The following is a 7,136-nucleotide window of genomic DNA, read 5'->3' on the forward strand; positions in this document are numbered from 1 at the left end:
CAAGTAAACAGCACTCATTAGATAAGTTCAAAATGAAGAATAAAACAAAGAAAAATAATAGACATGAAAAAAAGGGGTGGGAAATAATAAGTAAAAAAACAACAAACAACATTTTATTTAAAAAAAAAAAAAAAAAAAAAAAAAAGTTAAATGTTAATTAAAAAACCGGGAAAAAAAATATATAATCATTTCTTCAGTCCACACAATTATATCCGCTAAACAGAGTGCTTTCTGATATTGTATCAATAAAGCCAAAGCAAAATATATTAATACAATAGTGTGAGGAGCACTCAAAAAAATTTTTTTATAAAATAACTACATAAAAATAGATCATAAAAAGTAAATATAACATGTAAAAACAGATAATAAAATAAAATAAAAAGAAAAAATAAAATAAAAAGAAAAAACATTAAAAAGGGGGGACTATAAAGCGAGTAGCAAAATCATAACAACTTACATGGACAGTTATTTTTCAAGAATGATTTAAAAATGTTTTCGCAGAAAGATTGCCAGATTACAAAATATGAAAACAAAAGATGAAAACAAAAGCGCAAATTGAGTGTAGCAAAAGGGTTCTAAAGTGTCGTTCTTACTGCACTGCTGAAGTGATTTGTTATTCTGAGTTTTGATTTGTTAGTTACCAAGGATGGGCCCGAAATGGATGTGCACAAGGTAATATTATACTGGATAATTTTAAAAATTGATCATAAATAGTTTTAGAAGATAGATGTTTATTTAAGAAAAAATATAAAATAGAAAAGAGAAACATAAATTGCCTGCTTTGCAAATAATTTTAGCCGCGGATTTGCACAATATGGATTAGCACATAGAAAAATTATTTAAATTATCAAAGAAAAAATCTTTTTCAATAGATAATTTTTAACACGGATTTGCCCGAAATGGATTTGCACATGGAAAAATTAACAAAGAAAAAATTCTAGCAGATAATTTTAACCACGGATTTGCCCGAAATGGATTTGCACATGGAATTGTATAAATTAATAAAGAAATTTTTAGCAAACAAATTTATCCACGGATTTGCCCGAAATGGATTTGCACATGGAAAAACTGTATAGATTAACAAGGGAAATTATTTAGCAAAGGAATTTTTAGTAAATAATTCTAACCACGGATTTGCCCGAAATGGATTTGCACATGGAAAGATTAACAAAGAAAAAATTTTAGTACATAATTATAGCCACGGATTTGCCCGAAATGGATTTGCACATGGAAAAATTACATAAAATAACAAAGAAATAATTTAGTGAATAATTTTGGCAATGAATTTTGGCCTGAAATGGATTTGCACATGGGAAAATCATAAAAATTAACAAAAAAAATGTTTAGAAAAAATATATCCACCAAAATATACGATTAATTCAATGATTTTATATAAAATTTTATTACATTAGTTGGGTATCCATTGTTTTTTATCAGATTTTGAAAGAGTTTATCGATTTGTATTTTGGATAAATAAATATTACTACATATTCTTTTAATTCTGTTCATTTCATTAAAAGTGGTATTTAAATAGATGCTCCTAGAAACATTAGAATTCCAAGTAACTAGTTTATTAATATTAAAATTAAAATCATTTCTTTTATCATATAAATCAACAAAGCAGATATTTTCAACTTTCACAATACCCAAATCCAAAAAATTGAAATTAATATTATCATCATGATTACGAAGTAAGATTAATTCCTCAGGGTATATATCACTCAATAAAACAGTAAAATCTTGGAAATTAAAGATAATTAAGTCATCAATATATCTAAAAACAAATTTAATACTCAGAGTAAAATTTTTTTCATAATAATGCAAAAATAAGTTAGCTAAGAGAGATGAATAATTAGATCCCTGTGGTATTCCATTAATTTGAAGAAAGATATCCCTCCCATTGTAAAGATAATTACTAAAAAGACAAAAATTAATCAGAATTTCCCAATAATCAAAATCGCAACAAAGGATTTTTTGAGTGCTCCTCACACTATTGTATTAATATATTTTGCTTTGGCTTTATTGATACAATATCAGAAAGCACTCTGTTTAGCGGATATAATTGTGTGGGCTGAAGAAATGATTATATATTTTTTTTTCCGGTTTTTTAATTAACATTTAACTTTTTTTTTTTTTTTTTTTTTTTTTTTTAATAAAATGTTGTTTGTTGTTTTTTTACTTATTATTTCCCACCCCTTTTTTTCATGTCTATTATTTTTCTTTGTTTTATTCTTCATTTTGAACTTATATATATATATATATATATATATATATATATACACAAGGTCCGGCTATTAATTTCCAGGACTCATAGAATAACTCAGAAGAAAATAAATTTAAACACATAGCCATTTAATATTATTCGAAGTAATCCCCATCAGCCGTAATGCACGTCTGTGCTCGGCTGCACAAATTTCGGAAAGAAGTTTTAAAGTCCTCTTTCGGAATGCTCTTTAATAGTGACGTTACAGTCTTCTTGATGGCTTCGACATCTTGAAATCTTGTCCCCTTCAGCGAATTTTTCAGCTTAGGAAACAGTCTGCGGGTGCTAGGTCTGGAGAGTATGGTGGATGCTGAATCTTAACGACACCATGCTGGGTTAAGAATAGCCTCACAGGCAACGCAATGTGTGGAAGCAAACTTTTTCAATTGCTTCCGGCGTGCGTAACGACTGCAGCCAACCTGTGTGTGGATCATCTTCCACGCTTTCGCGCTGTCCCAAAAGCTTTTAAACCATTCAAAAGTTCTTGAGCGACATAATGCTTCCTCGCCGTAAACTTGTTTTAACAATTTGTTGGTTTCCGCAGCTGTCTTGCCCAATTTGAAGCAACATTTAATGTTTATTCTTGCTCCATTTTCACTTCGACAACAAGAATTTAAGAGCTATGTTTTAATGCACCTTTCTACGAGAACCACTTACTTCAGTATGGTGCCGATTGCACTGCACATGCGCAAGAAAACACTCTTCAATATGCAATCATTAGCGCCATCTTCCGGCTTTTCGTTCTCCTACAGTTACGTCAGTCCTGGAAATTAATAGCCGGACCTTGTATATATATATATACAAGAGACAAGCTGAAGAGAAATTTTAATTTATAATAATATAATTTGAGTTGGAAGTGAATATTTAAGATGCAATTTGAAGAAATTTAAAGTAATGTTTGGTAATAATCTTTAAATATGCATTTTCTTTTTCCTTCAAAAAAATGAAAAACGAAGGAAACATATATAATATACATATATTGTAACACTTATACATATGAAGTCTTAAACGTGAAGAAAGACTTCAATTTTTATACATAAAATAATAAATTTCAGCGTTTTACAATTACAATTATATGTTAACACAAAAAGCACCGGAACGGACAGTTTGACCTCAAATGAAATTTATGAGGGTGTGAATCATTAAAATATCATGCCAGCTTGACCTGCATGACTTTTCCTAACTTTTTCATATCATGAAAAGCATTTAAGTTGCATCAAAATATGTAATGAACGCATAAAATGACGATTTTAATAGAACCTCTATTTGCTATTGATTTGCTATTGAACCTCTATTTGCTATCCGCTATTGAAACTTAAGGGTATCACTTAGAGTTAATACAATGTGTCTCCCCTATAGCTTATTTTTTTTTTGGAGGGGGGGAGCATGAGTTTGACTAGATTGACTCATTACGACTTTTTCTCCATAAAAGAAATCCTCCTCCTACTCTCTGATTCTCATCAAATGTTTACGCAAATGTCAATCATTTCCATACAGATTGTTTCAAAATATAAGTTGGAAACCACCATAAAAAAAATCTAGCTTGTCCAACCACTTAAAAAGATCAGATTTTCGTGAAAAATTCTGATTCACTATTGCGGAGAAAATTAATAAGCTCTTAAACTTTACCGTTACGTACATCAAAAGTTTAATTAGTACATGGGGGGAAATTGATTGCAAAATTTGGATTGAATTTCGACGACTTTGCATTTTTTTTTTTGAATTTTTTATTACAGGATCAAAAAACTATTATTAAATGTCAAATTAAACTGAAAAAAAAACATCTTCAATACTGTCAGGAAATATGAATGTTTTAAATATTTTTATCTTAAACATTTCCATAAGAAAGTAAATTCTTTCAATGCATAAGCTTTCTAGCATTGATGGATTCCGACAAAAAAGCCAGTTGTGTATAACATGAACCATTTTCTGGAATAGGTCTATTTCAGTCCTGTTAACTTTTAACAAGTTTGTCAATTTTTCTGATTTTCTCTAAACAGTGTGAATTTTTCTAGAAAGTCCTTTATTTTGAGTTTTTCTAAGAAAGAACGCAAACAAAAAAACTACTCTCTTTCCCCTATGATTTTAAAAAACTACAAGTAATAAACACCACCAATGCTCTCTCTGCCTGCACAAAAAAAAAAGTTATCGTCATATCAAAAACATATTTAAGAAAAATGCTCAGAAATTTTAGCTACTGATTTTTATTTCAAATCATGTAATAATATCTTCAACGATATGTACCTAAGTCTTATGATGTTATTATTTTCCCTGAAAAAAAGTTGATTTTGTTTTATAATAAAAATATTACCATATATTGCCCAGTTTCAAAATTGTTAAAAATGACCTTTTCTAATTTTTTATAATGATATTTGAACAAAAATCAAATATTTATGCAAATTTTCCAAATGTGGTCAAAATAACCTCAATAGTCGTTCAAGATCGATAAAAATACCAGTCAAATGACGCTTATTGATGATAAAATACTATTATTTTTTTTTAAAAAAATTCTACCCCTATATTATGTTTCAGAGCTGCGATGCTACTTCATGTAATATGTTTCATCTTCGTTAAAGTCTTTGTCCTCTATTGTTTGCAATAAAATAAAGTTCTGATGTTTGATATTCTTAAAAGTATTTAATATAACTTCTTCTCAAAATTATACTTGCAAAATCTTGTCTGTTATCTGCTTTATTGATGCTTTTCTTTAATCCAGGAATTTTGCGCTGACTTTTCCACAATCGATGACTGTAACCGTTATGGAAAAATAATAGTAAGATCATTTGATTTTGTTGTTTTTACAGGGATTCTTAGGTTTTATTTAAAGTTATGATTTTAATTTTTTCTATTTCTTAACACATTCACTGTCAGTTACATACAAGTGGTGGTTATTCTGTATATATCCCTGAAAAATGGGTAAAGATAAAATCACAGTAATTTATTTTAATTTTTGCAAACCTTTTAGTTTTAAAAATTCACAATAAATTTATTTTACTAAACAATGTGTTACTACTGTCGGGAGAAAATATCATCTTTTCAGCAAAAATAGTCGGGTGATAATATGCATCTTGCTACCACTTGACCTGTTTTATCAACACAAACAGTTAGGAACTGTTAGGAACAGCTTTTGCAACCTCGATTTGTCTTTCAAATGTCTGCAGAATGTTAAGATAGTTCACAGACATTATGAAATAGCGAAATTGCAAAAGAAAAATGATTTTTCTTAAAATAAACTTCAGACTAAGCAGAACTTAGGCATCAGAAAAAAAATGTTTTTCTTGGCATATCTGTTTATTGTTTTATCAACACAGAAGCAAACATTAAACAGATGCAATTATCATGATTGAAAAGAATAAACAATCTATATAGGATAACAATAAAACTGATATCATTAAAAAGATTCTTTTTCCTGCGATATTCATGCACATAGTTTTTTGTGTATTTAACATAAGAAAAAATAAACATAAAACATTACATTTACCTTAACTAAAATCTAAATATTTTAATGCGAAAAGCAATATATCTAAAGGCTTACCTGTTGTACCTGAGTGTCTGTACAATTAGTACCTATTAATTTTGTCAAGATATACTTAATTAAAAAAAATAGCTATTGTACTAAAATGAATGGTGAAATTGTGCTAATTCATTCGAGAGAAGTGCTAAAATTTCGCCAAAATATTGACGGCAAATTATCTTTATTTAATTTTTGTTATTGGTAATATTTGGAACAAAAAACAAGCTACGTACTAAAAGGTAAAATAAATGGAGAAATGGTACTAATTCGCTAATGGATAATATAAAAAATATCCTTACTCTTTTCATTACCCATGCTGTTAAGTTTTTTTTGGTTATGTAACTAAATGAAATTAAAGGAAAATAATAAAATTTTCACTATAAGGCAAAGTTAATGATGCAATGGTACCAATTAGTTTAGGAATAAAATAAGAATAAAATGTCACACCAGTTTTGACACCAATGATGCTTAAATAAATTCGGTAATAAGAGCTAGCTGAAATTTTAAAAAAATAAGCGATGGAGAAATTAATAGCCGATTTTAGGGAGAAACCGAATAATTCTTTTAAGAATGTCATACTATTATTTCTTTCAATGTTGCAAATATACTAATACAGATACAAAGTTTTTTAAAGTACTTTAATGCACAGTTTTGACACAGCAAAACGGCACCAATACTGTACATTATTTGATATAGATACTGTGAAAAAACTTTGATTATTAAGGTTTATTGTATAAGTACAACAGAAAATTGCTAGACTGTGACAAATTTAAATTATCATGAGTATGATATGAACAATAATAAACCAAACTATGGAGTACTATAAATAGTTGGCTATGGAGTACCATAAATAAACATCATAGGCCAAACGATATCGAATAAAGTTTACAGTTATTTTGATGGGTGGAGCTACTAAAACCATAATTTTGCTTAACCTAACATTGTAAAAATATTGTAAGGGAAACGAATAATGATAAATAATAAAGATACTGAAATAATTTTGGGTTTTTCAATTATGATGGTATTTGTCTTTGAATTCTGTGAATGAGTTAATACTATTTTACACCAATTAATTTCACTTGTAATTTTTCTCAGCCTGTAAAAAGAACAGGTATTCAGATAGTTTCTTATAAATTATGATATTATACGTCATTCTTATAAAATGACTTAGAAATTTTCATTATGTTACACATTGATTTTTTTATTACAAAATATATGCTTGATCATTTCCGGAATTATACTAATGTAAGTATATCGTTTAATTTAAGTGATTCTCTACAAATTTGAATTGATGTGTAATGTTTCTTAAATAATATATATTTAAAAAAATTAATGATAAATTGTTCTTTTGCTTTTAGA

This window comes from Parasteatoda tepidariorum, chromosome 6 (assembly GCF_982258835.1).
Source record: "Parasteatoda tepidariorum strain Cologne lab strain chromosome 6, Ptep-v5.0, whole genome shotgun sequence".
NCBI classification, from domain to species: domain Eukaryota; kingdom Metazoa; phylum Arthropoda; class Arachnida; order Araneae; family Theridiidae; genus Parasteatoda; species Parasteatoda tepidariorum.